Source organism: Monopterus albus, unplaced genomic scaffold (assembly GCF_001952655.1).
Source record: "Monopterus albus unplaced genomic scaffold, M_albus_1.0 scaffold74.1, whole genome shotgun sequence".
In the NCBI taxonomy this organism is placed as follows: domain Eukaryota; kingdom Metazoa; phylum Chordata; class Actinopteri; order Synbranchiformes; family Synbranchidae; genus Monopterus; species Monopterus albus.
The window spans coordinates 244955-259948 of record NW_018127954.1 but is presented as its reverse complement, the minus strand read 5'-3'; the positions used below and the strand labels follow the sequence as shown (position 1 = coordinate 259948).

Genomic DNA, 14994 nt, shown 5'->3' with positions numbered 1-14994 from the left:
TTTTCCCCCCACCAGGGCACGAGGACAAGAGTGGTGGGGTGGTTATCAGTAAACTGGAACTCAGGAGTGGGGATGGTGTTATTGTCAACCCACCATAATACTGGGAGGGAGGGGGCACCCTCATTGACATACTACCACCCACCGGACCACAGGGATAGAAATAATGGCGTCGTCCTCAACTCACCAGGACCCAGGAACAGGAATGGTGGATTCAGTGGAGACACTGTCATATGCACATTGGAGTACAGGAACTGAGGCGGTGGCATCAGCATACTTGCTGACCCATCATAAAGCCAGAACAGAAGATGAGGCAGTGTATAAGGCAATATATACTGACAGGTTCAACAACCCTCTCTGCTGTGTCATTGCTGTGAACTCATTCATGGGGTGCAAATGCCATTATATTCAAAGTGTAATTGCAGTCACAATTTGTAACACTGAGACAAGGATTTGAATGCTGAAAATTACTTCTAATAGAATGTGAGTTGCTCAGCTAACAGGAGTCCATATCAACATGTTGAGCAAGAGAATGGATCCCTATTGGCTCCCACCTGTGTTGTCAGAAAGAGCAGATTTGAAAATATGAAAAGTGTGTCAGGGAGTGAAGCTCCCATGAATGTGGAGGTGTGAACCCGATTAAAGAGCCAGTAGTCAGAGGCAAGGTGGACAAAGTTTATTTCTTCAGGAAACTCAGATGAGGGAGTGATGGATTCAGAAAGCCTGTATCCATGAGGTGTACCCCGGTTGACGTCAGCTGGTGATGTCACTGGATACAGGGAATTCCTCCGAGTACAAGCAGGTGAAACCAATGTGAGTGATGAGGTAAAGCTCCCAGGAGTCAGGGTGAGCTGGGAACAGGAAGTGGTGTGAAAGTAAAAGTGGATTACTGGAAACCGAGGACCAGGGATCATGACAGTGTGTTCAATTTCTGAAATAAATAAGTCAAATCTCTGAGTGGAGGGTGTTAAATATCTGCAAATCAAGCTTCCTCAAGGCATTCCAGAGATATCACAATCACAAGAATGGGACGAATGTGATAACACTGTGACCTTGACCTTTGACCACCAAAATCAAACACTTCATCTTCATCGCCTTATTTGACCAAATCTTGACAAGGTGTTGCTGAGATATCACGTTCATGACAATGGGCCAAACGGATGGACAGAAGACGTTTGCTGGCGTAGAGGCATAAAAAGGTATTAACAGGGCACTACAAATTACAAACAAAGTATTACTGACCTTTTAGTCCATAATGGTTTTATATTTGTAAGACTTGTTCTTCTTTTTTTTTTAAGTTAGTTTTTAGGGCTTTTTTGCTTTCATTTGTCAATGGGTCACAGAGAGGTGGAAAGGAAACTGGAGACAGAGATAGAGAACGGGAGACCTGTGACAAATATCACCCTGATAGCCAGATGGTTAGGGCTATCAGGCTGTCAGTTAAGACCTGTTATTATTGTACACATGCAGCTCACATTTCAGCTAACTCTGCCCATGCATGGCAGTTTAGAGCTTCAACAGTGTTAACACAGGGTGCTGGACACATTCCACTTAAAACATGAATGTGAACTGTCAATATATACTGTAACCATCCTCTGAAAATGGCCTTACCAAACTAGCAAGAGAAGCTCTGTTTGTACACATACACACATTCTAGAAGAACAGAACAGTTACTTTGATGGATTTAGTTTTTGGAGACATTGATTTTTGACCAATTTCACACAAAATTTGGTTTGTATCAGTGTAGCTGTTTTATTCATCCACCAGTCTTCTAATATATATCTATTAATCCTTTACACCTTGTCAAAAGTGATTTTAAACTCCCACAGAGCAAAGTTGGAGATGAAAGGTAAACAAGAAACATTTCAACACTCATAAGTCCTTTAGAAGTGATGGTCATTGCTGTATCAATCCATTTAAACCAGTATCTAATTTCTCATGGCAGGATGCACTGGCAGAGGAAACTTTACAGTGTGTCCAGCCTTAGTGTGCCATGTTCTGTTGACTAATGTGAGATCCACAGTGAATTTTTAAACCATCTGCTCTAAGAACTAACCATCTAAATTCCAGGCCAACCCTGTTAAAATGTTGGCTGAAGGCTCCTTCCGCTCTGTGTTCCTTTCTTTTCTCCTTTCCTCTCATTCTCCAGCCTTACCCCCAGCCCTTCTCCTCTCCTCTCCTCTCCATCCTCCCGTACTCCCACTCATCCTCTCCTGTCTAACCTTCCCCATCTCCCCGGTCTGTCTGCCTCTTCTTCTGCCCTTACCTCCTTCATGTTTTTCTCTTCCCCTGAGGTGGAACTACCAATTATGATAAAATGAACCGTGACAGTCTGGACATCTGCTGAAGAGTAGACTCTGTTGAGGGAATTCATTCTGTTGTCTGCTGAAATACACAGACAGGATGATAAAGTGAGATGGCTAACGACCCAGTCAGGATACATCCTCAAGTTAGTCAAATATGAACAATATTCGATTACGCTACTGTCTATCCTGTGTAACTATCTGATGAACATGGTGAATGTTGATAAATTCAGATGCTCCTAATACCACTACCACTCATTGAAAGAGATGCACTATTTCATCTGGTCTCCTACATTATAGGTCTTCAGTCTAATACTAGTAATACCAATAAGCTTTGCCAGATACATTCTGGAGACACCATAACTACAAACTGGCTGGTCCAAGTTTCAAGGCTGTAGTGCAGAGACAAAGTGAAAACACAGTGAGCAGAGGATTTGTGCATACAAATTTCAATAACAGTTATACCATGCATTTCTACATCTGCTGTTTAATTTGGCACTTTCCCTCAGTTACCCTGGTTATCGAGGTATCCAATAGGATAATGTCAGGGTGGCTATCTGCAAGCTCATAACAAGTTGGGAGGTGCAGCAGGACAATGACCCTAAACATCAAAGTAAATCTACTACAGATTTACAAATCCATCTTTTGGAGTTGTCCAGTCAGAGCCCAGGCCTCAACCCAATAGAGATGCTGTAGAATGACCTCAGTAGAGCCGCTCACACCAGACGTCCTAAGAATATGGTTGAGCTGAAGCAGCTCTGTCAGGAAGAACGGTCCAACATTCCTCCTGAACATTGTGCAGGTCTAATTCACAGCTACAAGAAGCACTTGCTTGAGGATACTGCTGCCAAAGGTGGTTCAACCAGTTATTAAAGTACTGCTGCCATTACTTTTTCCACCATCACTTTGTGTGTTTAATGGGTGTGTTCAATAAGGACATGGAAGATCATGTCTGTTTATGTTTTATCATTTTAGAAATATTGTTTTTGTTGATAATTGTGACTTTGGTGAAGAACAAATCACATTTCATGCCCAATTTATGCAGACGAACAGGAAATTGGAAACAGTGCCATTACTTTTTCTTGCAACCGTGATGTGGAGAGGCATAAAAATGGAAAGCCTGCTTGAGCCTGCCCTTGAAGATCATGTTTCAAAGAATTCAGTGGTGTGCACTGGTGTGCTCTAGTTAAACCCTATATAAACCCATATAAACAAATGCATGTGCACACACTCCACTAATGCACACAGAAGAACAACCATACCACACCCAGCACAACTCCACACATGCACACAGGAGACAAGCTGATGGAGGTGATTTGTTGTCTTTGACATTTTCTATTCTCCAGGGTTTCATAAAGTAACTTCTGCTCCAGTTTCTTCCCACATTTTCTGTAGTTTTTCTACCTGCTGTTTTTTTAAATTATATTCCACCTCATCTTTTTTTGTATTATTATATGCATAGAAGTACTACAGATTCTTTTATATTCCACTATTTTTTCACATTGCCTTGCAGCTCCTCACTATTATTTGTTTTTCATCACCTCCAATTTCCTCCTCAATTTTCTTTGTCAGAAACCTGTTCTTTAAGGGATAATTCTAGTTATTTTCATTCCTAGGTCTTGTTTTCCTTCTAGCTGACATCATGATGATTGATTGCATTCAGAATTTCATCACTTACTACAGTGTGGCGCTTTATAGCTTCACTTATTTAACTGCTGCTGTTCAATACCCAAACACATCCGGCTCCAAAAAAGTTTCAAGCATGTCCTTTCAACCTAATAACACTGTCTACAATCAGACAAGCTTATATTCAATATCCAACCCACTTCAGCACAGTGGCACAGGCTAGTGAACAGCAGTGAAGTGGCTGCATCTCTCAAGAATTGTATCCTTGTCTGCACCTGCTGAATTGCCATGAATCTGTAGAAGTAGTGTTACGCTGCAGTCTGGGCTTTGAGATCTTTTTGCATTACCTAAATTCTTACTGGCATCACTGTTAAACTGCTAAATGAGTGATTTATGGGTAACAGGCAGCACTGTACCACTTAACCTCTGTGTGTTGTTAATTTTTTGGTTACACTACCAGTGTTTGTTGGTTAGGTTGACCCACAGAATTTCTGGTTTTGTAATTCACCACAATTAAACAATTTTGTGTTAAAATGCTCAGCAGATGTTTACATTTGCCCTTTACCTTTGTTAGTCCAACTCTTATTGTTTTTTAATAAAATGCAATATAAAAAAAAAACAACACAAACCTACCTCGGGCTCTGTAGATGGCTGATCTTCTTCTACAAAGTCACTGTCAAACTCTGAATTTTCAGAAATGTGAATGCAAGGCCCTCTGAACAGAGATTCCTTTGGCCATCTTGATTGGCTGTGATATCAGTTGCGCTAAGGAACCACACTGGCAATGCTGTATTTATTGTGTCTGTCCTGTGGGTGTTGCACCCACAAGGCACAGGGTACAATGGGCAGCAATGTGTGGAATGTAGGGTGTGGAATATGCGAGCAGACAGGCGTGAGCACTTGCAATTTGCAACACAAATGCAAAAACCACACTTCTATCATCCCAGGACAAGTTGACCCATGAACATCCTGTTTGCAATGTAAATATGTAGGTGGGGTTGCAGTGTGTGTGGTCACTGAAAATGTGTTCTGATGTACAGTATGTTCTTCACAGAAAATGAGCCAAGGCCACTGAGTCTGAGCTTGAAAAAATAATTACTTGGATTTTTATATATTGTCAAAGTGAAGTTACAAATGGTGCCTCCATTCAAAGTGTCACTCTCACTTTTACGGTGGCTGTTCATCATTTGTACCGCAGCATGGCGTGTGTGATTGTAGGTGGCGCTCAGCTTACACTCACACATACAGCACCCTGTGCACATGCAAACATCATACATCAGATCCGGATGGAATCTTGTCTGGTAATAGACATTGCCACCCTAAATACATGTCAAATATCAAACAAAACATGGTTTTGATAACTTTAGATGGCAATATGATTTTTTTTAAAGATGTAGTTTAGTCTTTTATATGATTAATTATGAAATAAATAATAAAAATACTCTGAAGCTGTTTATAGGGTAATGTACAGAGTAATCACTGGCTACTAACTAGCCAAGCCAAGGAGCAGTGGGGAAGTTCCTACCTGCCAAAGTCTGCATATGTTTAGAGGTCATTCTCTCCAAGTGATGGACATTAACACACTTCAGGATTTGATATCTGTATAGATGCTGGCTATCCTGTGTTAGGGTCAGAGATATTTAATAGTAACAAAGTTCAAAGTGTTTATTTTGTCATATGCACAGTTAGGAAACGTGTTTCCTTGTAGAATGAAGTTACTTTGCCGTCCACATGAATGCCACAAAATACAAATGAAATATAAAGTAGATAAATAACACAAAATCTAAGGCACTTTAAGCAGCGCAGATGCAGTAATATAGTAGAAAAAAATACAAGAATAAGAATAACAATGTTGCATGTAGCAATAACAATACAAGAATAACAATTTAGGAAGTTGCCACAATTGTGTGTGTGTCATGCTGTCAGTAACTGGCTATCAAGTGTGACAAAGAATGAGGCAAAAACAAGGTTAACATCAGTTTGGCATGTCTGAGACACAAAAAATTGATGTAGATGTGGCTTTCTTCTTGCTAGACGTGCAGGTAGTGTAGCTGGCTAACGTGTATAGGTCGGCATCATTAGCAAGCCAACTTTGGCTTTTCATTTCTGTACCTTTGTATATTATTTAAGTATTCTGGTTGTAACTTGGAGCCATTTCAAATGACTGCAACATTAGTGTTTTGTTGTTGAATTAGTGGAAACCAGCTCATTTTCTTGGATTAGCAAATTAAGTAATTTTGCTCAATTTGCTAATCTTTCTTCATTTTTGGTGCAATTTGTGTTTGATATAACGCAGCAGCCCATGTAGCTTTTTAGAAGTTGTTAAAATTTACACCATCTTTACATTTAATAGCACTCACTTTTATTTGTAATTTCATTGCAGTAAGATTTTTAAATGGAGTATTACTTGTTTCTCACATGAGAGGTTAAAATAATGCCGAGGACCAAGGGCTCCATGCTGCAAGCTGATAACACCATGAGTTAGGTGTTGGTTCTCAGTGGCTGGCGCTGCCCCCACGTGATCAAGGAACCTAGCAGTGAGTCAACCAAAATGCAAAGCAGACTCAAACTCAAGCAGCTGAAGTGCCTGCTCTATGTTTTGCAGCTTCTTTGTCAACTCTGAACAATAACAACAGACTGCTGTGTCTGCAGAAAAATGCTTCATTCAGTCAAAAAGACATTGTATTGGAGTATTATCCAACAATCAAACACAATCCCTAAGAAAAGAGTTACATAAAAAAGATTTAGGAAAAGTGACTGAAGGAGCTGGCTATAAAATACTAATTTGGCAAGGGGTAGTTTAAATAAATAGCACAATGGTACACAGCTGATAAACCTCTGTCCTGTCATATAATATGGTTTGACAATTCAGAACCCTATACTGTTGGTGGACTGTTTAGTAGACATCTGGTGGCCAAAAGAAGAACTGCAGATGAGATTTTATGAGCCTCATGAAGGGATAAAAATATTGCATTATTGATGTAGCACCACAGGCAGAGCACCGCAAATACACTGCGGTGAAAAAAAATATGACACTTTGAATGCCTACATCTGTACAACTCATGGTTAACTTATAACATTATGTATGCCAAGTATGTAATATTGAAAGTGACGCAATAGTGGAATAGTTGGAACATTAGTACTGTATCAATATTATTGGTGCAAACATTTCTCTGTGTAATTTGCTTGTGTTAGTGTACATACATTTGCTACAAACAGCATTAGACATATGTATGCATATCACTAAAATATGAACCTCTTTACTGTGTCGCTGCAATGCCACCGAAAACCACAGGCTCTGTTTTCCGTGTACAGCTGGTTATTACTGCTGCACTACCTGACCGCTACAACTGTCTGGCTGTCATGATAACATATGACCTAGTTTCAGAAACAGGTTAGGAAGGGCAAAGAAAAGCAGATACTGTTTGAGTTCGACTCTTTTTTTCACCCTAAATGGTTGAAAATTAGAGGGAGAAATTAGTTAATGCAGCTTTAATCATATGTAGTGTTGCTGTGGAAACAATGTTTTAGTCCATAGTAATGTTTACCATAACAATAATAGGCCACTGATAAAATCCTGGCAGTCTTTTGTCTAAAATATACACTATGCAGAGAACTAGAGCAATAATCAACTCAAAGCAAATAGCTGATCTTTGATCTGTCCAAAGTGATTGTACATGTTTAGCTTGACCTTTTACAGCAAGTCAATAGAAAGTTTCCAAAAACACAAAGGAAGAGTGTGTTTGCCAGGGGCTGATGTAAAGTTGACATTGGCAGCTTGGCAACTTTATTCCTAACCTGATCCTTGACATCTCTACAGACTGTGTAGATGTGCCTGTAGGGCAGCAGCTGAAGTGAGTTAATTTCAATCTAAAGTTATTAAGGACAAAGTCACCGGAAGAGTGGAGCTGAAATTCAGTGGAGGTGGAACACTTAATCAAAAGTCAAATACTATTCCACAGCTTTGGGTCAGCTACTGCAAAGGCACACTCCCTTACCCGCTATCCTTGATCATAGAATAGCTGATCTGAAACAGATGGTTTTAAGATTTTAGAGACCTATAGTGAGAGATGGGACAGAGATGTTCCAAAATGTACTGACAACTCATGCAGGGCTTAAAAATAAATAAAAGATACAAGAATCCATACAGGCATAAATGGTTAGTAAGGTTTAATATAAGTAACACCAAAAAAAAAAAAAAAAAAACGCAAGAGCTCTATCTAACCAACAGCAACAGAACATTTAAAGAAAAACTAATGACTCAACAGCACTGTCAGGGAGCAATTACAATGAAACTCTAAACAAGTAACAAGGCTAATGAAACTTAATAGAACTCTCACCACAAACCTCATTTCAACAAAGTCCAAAAACAAAGTACAAGAGGAAAGAGTCCATAAACCTCCAGGAGCCAAACAAAACAGGAGATGATCATAACAACAACAATACATCCACAAAACTGGGCAGGATCAAAATATTCCCCTTTTAAAACAACACCAGTGGCTGTCAGGCAAGCTTATATGAACATGTAACTGTCTGGAGATTATGCCCATTCAAGGAAATCCTTATTTTACAGGCAAAAAAGTCTTATGAGCGAGAGTTTGTGAGACTTGTCTAAATGGAGTTGCTTCTGCATAGAAATACTAGAACACCTCATTTTTTGAGTTTTAGGTAATGTCTAAGATGATAATTCACTGTTGTAACATTGTAGATAAGTCAAAAAACAAAGAAAAGCATGATACACATAATTAACCTTACCACTATTAATCTTTACAGGTATTATTCACACGTAACAAAAAAAATAATTACTGGACAAACACTTAATAAACCATCTGATCTGTTAAAAAGAGTGGATGCTCCTAGGATGTTCTAAACACATGTACTGAAACAAAGCACTGTTTTCCTTGTAAAAGGAGCATATTGTATGTTTTCTTTATAAAAGATACTATTCTAAGCTCATATTTATGAAGCATCTCAGAACCTCCCCCAGGAATCATGCTGAAAACTAACTTGGGACTAAAAACCCTCGTACCTCAGTGTACGACTTTAGTTGTTTATGAAGCGTCCTACTTTCGCTTTTTGGGTTTGTAGTTTTAGACACTGAGAAATGGAATTGCCGTTATCAGCGCCACTTGTCACTTGCTTTATGTGTATAGACAAGAAGCTGGTAATTGAAAATATCACATTCACTATATGCTATAGTAATGTGCTTTATATCAGTTCTCTTTCTGTAATAGGCTGAAAGTTTACTGAAAAGCCACGTCTCACCTGTATGAAATTATCTTTATCAGCCTTATTTTATTCAAATTCCCTATACTAAAGATGTGTATTTATGGGGAACAATTATTTTCACAGTTTCAGTCTGCTTTCACTGTCACTTGAGTTGTGTGTGGGTCCATTTGGACACTAAAACCAATAAATCAAGGATCATGTAGTTCACAACCACTTAAGTGTTAAGACTGTGATAAAGTTTTTGATTCACAGACGCATGCTTATTGGTGGTGGTGGTGATTATTTTAATGTGGGCGCCATCGATGACTCCAGCATGTCCAAGGAAACTGGTGAGTTGAGTATTTGTAGCTGGATTTTCACTGATTAACAGTGAGTTGTGTGGAAATGAATGAATCGGTGTGTTTATCAGTGGAGCTGTCAGAGCGATCATTTAATATGGCCGAAATGGTCAGCTTTGACAGACTCAAATCATCACTGTTACTACACAGTAAAAATTATATTCAGACTTGTGACCATGCATTGATGGTTACATTTCATCTTTTAGTTTAAAGGGCAGTTGTAGTTTTATTTCACAAGGCTACCAAATGAATGGACATTACAGAAATCATTACTCAATGTAATAAACATAGTTTGAGAGCACTTTTCTTTATACCTGTGTACTTACATGAGCAGATTTTCTATTCACATAGTTTGTGAATGGCACAGGAACCCTTTGGGCTTGGGAATTGTAAAAACAAATCCAGATGTTTAAAAAGATCCCCGTCTACTTCTGTGACTGCACAGACCCCGTTTCACTATTTGCACTCCTATATCCTCAGAATTCTGGCTGAATAGTGATTTTATTCTGTCCAGAAAGATGACTGATGAGGAGGCACACTATTTATACATTTTAATTCAATCCTGTGAGGTTCACCTGCTCTGGAGCAGGTTAGTCATGCATCATAAGTCACTGTGGTGATCTAGCCCCTGTATAAGCGAACCAGCTTTGTGGTACTGGAAAACCCAAGTTGAGTCTGAAGTTAGCTGGATAACCTACTAATCTTACTTTGTGGCACAGGCCCCATGCCTAGTCATGGTTACAGGGGCAACAACTGTTCATCTCCAAACTAGTAGATCAGGGAAAACAGTTCAGATGAGGGGGCAGACAAATAAAGACAGAAACTTGAATACTATAAGGGCATACAGGAAACTAGGGACAGGTTACAGACCAGAAATCTTGACAAACCAAAACATCCAAACGCAGGTGAATCCAGTGGTTCAAACGGGAAAAGCAGGGTCAAAATCCAAGTAGTAAACGGGGAAAACAGGATTAGAATCACTTTATTTCTCCAAGTATTTTGTATATACAAGGAATTTGTCTTGTCTACACACCCATATAACATACTGTAGCGTTTTGCTGGAAGAAGGGTTGGGAGAACAAAGCTTGTCTTTTTCCTGTTTTATTTTCCACACAGCAACACTCTGAACACCACCACCACCACCACTCGCCAAAACCTGAATTATATACAACCTGCCCACTGGGTTATGGGAGATCCTGCCAGGTGTGTTTCCCCTTTGGCATTCTGGGGAACGTCACCAGTGTCTCTCCACCCCCCAACACCACAATACAAAAGGTGACCAGATAAGTACAGAGTCTACTGTTTAAAAGTATTTAAGAAAAAAAAGATACTAATACAACTAAATTCAGAATTAATGCAATAAGCTGAAAGCATAAATCTAAAAGTCAGTGGAGATGCCAAGAGTTTGGGGTGTGTTTTTGGGTATACCCATGAGCAAAGATGAGGGTGAACACTGGAGCCTCAAAAAACATGTTATTCGATGACAACCTGGCAGAGAATGAATGCTGAGAGCCATCTTAAATACAAGTCCTCCAACCTATATGATCCATATGATCTTTTGTCCCTTCTCTCTCATACAACCTAAGAGGTGTCTCATTAAATAGAGCACCTACAATTGCCAGAAGTATTGCAGCAATTCTGTCAACATTAATGACAATGTACTTTGCACTACCAAGCTTTACTGACCTTTATCATGCAAACAGCCATAAACACATTAGCTAGCTAGCAGCAAGCTACTGGACCGCTGTTAATTTGGAAACTGGTGTAAATACGCATGTTATGAAATGTCACAATTTGCTACATCAACTACTTGGTCACATTAACAAAAAAAAAAAGCACACACTAGTACTGAACTTGAGTCACATCAGGGGAAGTCTTGTGTTTTGTGTAGCTAGCCATCCACCCCAACCTCTTTCTAGTGAAGACTTTGTGCCTCTATATTTGTTTGTATTAGAATTAATACAACTGTTGGACATCACCACACTATAACACACAGCATTTTGTCTTAATAACCTGCTGGCACAAATGATGTATACTGTTGTGTTTTACAGACAAACAGAGTGGTTGATTACACTGACAACAAGCGAGTGTGCTAGAAAGACAGGCTGGGTCTAAAATCATAAGTATCTAAGCATCCAACACTACTTAAAATCATGGTTTGCTAATCCAAATTTATTTTTTATTTCCTAAACATACAATCAATGCTCCAATTGCCCCAATACTCATCTCCTCTCACACTAGGTATGAAAAGTAGATTTTTTTTCCCATTGCTTCAACCACTGAGTATAAAGTCAGTTACACTGCATTTTGAGATGTCAAAATTATTGCAGTTGAGTTAGATGCAAGTGATTTTTTTTCTCCAAATTGGATTTGTGATTTAGGACTTGCATTGATTCAACACTCTGTTTACTGGACAACAACACTATGGATGTCTCCCCCAAAACAAAAAGAAGGCCCATCCATCCATTTTCTAAACTGCTTAGTCCGAAACGGGGTCACGGAAAGAAGGGCCAATGGGACTGAAAAGTTGGATCAGTGTTTCCAGTTGTTCAGTGTCCAGGGGAGACACCCGTCTGAAACCTGTATTCCAACATAGTCCGTGTCTAAAATTTCCACATCTGAAAACTGGTCCGTGTGAAATTAAACATGGTTCATAAATGAGTGTTGAAAGTGCACCAAAACACATTTGATTGAGCAAATCTAAAAGCTGGGATTTATCCACAAGTACAAGCATGCGTTTCTACAACAGTTGTTAAATTAAAGAGCTTAACGGTAGCATGTTAAGAGCTACGTGATTATTTAGTCTTACCTCAGTGCTCCCAGGGGGGTTGACAGGATTCTGACTCTACCAAGTTTCCCACAGCTGGTTTAGGGTGTAGTTACATTCTATTCTGGGTGAATGGTTGATCCATCCATCAGTGAGTATGTCCAGATTTGCCCGGACTTGGGCCAGAAATGCATTCTGTGCCCAGAAAACGTGAATGTTGTTTGCTGGATCCAGCAGTGTGTCCTCCTTAGGACTGTGGAGGAGACTGCCAAACATGAGATGCCAAACACAATACTCCAATCCACAACACAGGCACTCAATCCTGAAAACAAAGACAAAACAGAGATCACATTTTTCTTTTCCCTAAACCTCTGGTTCATAATCACACATTTGGGAAAGCAAATACATCAAATTAAGAGACATTTTTAGCTTCATGAATACATACAATCAAATTATGTGAGCAATATCATAATAAAAGCTGAATGAGGTAGATCTTTTTTCATCACAGTGCCACTCTGTGTAATGTAGGCTGTAGGTACCCGATTGAATTGTTTGCTTCACCTCCACTGTCATGATGTCAAATCTCTATCTGACCCATATTCTATTGCACAACCCACCATCCCACCATTTCTACCATAACCCCCATGGGGTCCTGGGACAGCCTCCAAATGTTAAAACATGAAAAGATCTACACTGTATTGAGCTCCCAGCAATTTAATTCAGCAGCAGCAGCAATGTTTCAATCTGCTCAAGCTCTTCATCAGGCATTGTCAAACAGGCATCACTATGCAAAGCACACATTTATATGCATTTGCTAAGATACCACTCAGGTGTTTTCAATCTGACTGACTTAAGAACAATCTGCCTCAAGAGGAGCAGCCATGACAGAACCAAACTGTGCTGCCCAAAACTCCCCACATGGGAGGAACAATCGAAATGACAATAAATATGATTTTTTTTTTTAAATCACAAAAATGTCAAATATACACATGAATAGTTATAACTATTTAAAAAGCAACTTTTTGGATATTTTAATCATTAAAGGGAAAAAACGTCTTCCACTCTGTCAATTTAATAGAATATATCATAATTGTAACTCGGATAAGCTTTATGTTAGACATAGTGCTGACATGGTTCAAAGATTTAGGAAGAGACAATGTAAGCAAAGTTGGATTCAAAATGCAGTAGAAAGGTTTGGGGAGGAGCCCTCGTAAGCTGAGTCAGGTGTAACTAATCACCTGGATCAACTGTGATTAGCTGTAATGAGTTCAATTAGCTCAGAACAAAAGAAGCTATTCCTAGAGCATTCCAGTGCTTTGTAACTGCAGCTGAAAGCAAACAATCAACTATGGGCGGCAAAGCACTTTCAAAAGATCTCAGGGACAAAGTTGCAAGTTAGGAGATGGGTACGCAAGGATTTCAAATGATTTATCTATCTCTACGAGTGACATGACTTCATGGCAAAGAGTGGTCATTTTGTGCATGCGACAATTTCACAAGTGTTTCAGCAGCCTGGCTTACCTCACTGCTCAAGAAAAGACACATTACGTATCATTTAATTAAAAACATGAGGACTGACTACAAATTTGTTACTTAAAAGCTACATAGAAAAATGTCGTTTTAATATCACAATCAAATACTTTTAGGAAATATGCCCTTGTAAATGTAAATATACTAAACAGTCAATATAATGCATAGTAAATATAGGCCTCAGACAGAGGTTACCCTACGTTGCTAGCAAAACAACAAGTAAAACAATCAAATGAACTTAGAATCCATGCACAAACACTTTAGGAATGAAACAATGAAAAACAAAACCAAAAACCCTGAAAAACTAAATGATTACTATCCCTAATGTAGGCCTAATCCTACTGCAAAGACAATTTCCCACAGGAAATACTGTACAATCAATTCAAACAAACTTACAGATCCCGCAACAACACTCTAGGACTGAAGCAATTAAAATACCCCCCCAAGAGCAATGAAAACATACAAGCTCAACCATCAGTCAAGCAGAAAAGAACCAAAGCCCAGAATAGAGCTGGGGCAGCAATCTTTACAGGTTCAGTGCCACTGTTGAGATTGTGCCTAGAAAAATGCATGAAGAAATCAGAAAGTATATGAAAGAATAAAAGACCCAATAAACTCTTGTAAATACCGCTAGCTGAGGGCACAGCTTGAGCACAAAGGAGGAAGGATATCACACAGAACCACAACTTAATCCGTGCATGATAAATCAGAGACACTGTGTGGAGTAACAAACACCAAATAGCAACAGCAGAGATAACAGTTTAGCAGGTGTTCACACTGATCCGGTAAAAATGCAACTCACTGATGTGCCATTCTCTCCCATACAGGGGTAAGGCTCTGCGCGGTGGGGCATTTTTATGAGGGTTTGTGTTAACTGCAGCTGGAACCAGCACAGCAGGGGGCTCCAGGGTTTTGGTTTTTGATTGAGCCTTGCATTTACAAAATGGCCTGGATCTCAAGAGCCAAATCAGCTGCCAAGAGAAATGAAGTAGTAGTCACACTTGTATGTCAATCTACAGTAGGCTATGGTCCAAGCATGCTTTGTTGGTCCTTGCAGAACCAGGCGTGGGATGTCATGTGTGAAGCCCTAACAAGAGCACAGCCTTACTAGTTAATAGCTTACTGAGTAACCTTTATTTTTTTTACCTCCTAGAGACACCTGTTCCAGACAATCAATGAGTTCTTTCTTTTCGTCTTCCTGTCA

The 14994-nt window shown here is 39.4% G+C and overlaps 1 long non-coding RNA gene across 3 annotated transcripts; it reads right to left on the bottom strand.

The window, feature by feature from the left end:
• Window positions 1-667: 667 nt before the first annotated feature.
• On the bottom strand, window positions 668-13014 carry LOC109963406 (uncharacterized). 3 transcript variants are annotated; one of them, XR_002275399.1, is made up of 4 exons: window positions 12800-13014; window positions 12303-12582; window positions 2264-2382; window positions 668-848 (listed from the first exon to the last, which is right to left on the bottom strand). It is a non-coding gene; the product is annotated as an uncharacterized LOC109963406 (long non-coding RNA). The 3 variants fall into 3 exon arrangements; XR_002275400.1 differs by lacking the exon at window positions 2264-2382; XR_002275401.1 differs by lacking the exons at window positions 668-848; window positions 2264-2382 and adding an exon at window positions 6346-6457.
• Window positions 13015-14994: the final 1980 nt, after the last annotated feature.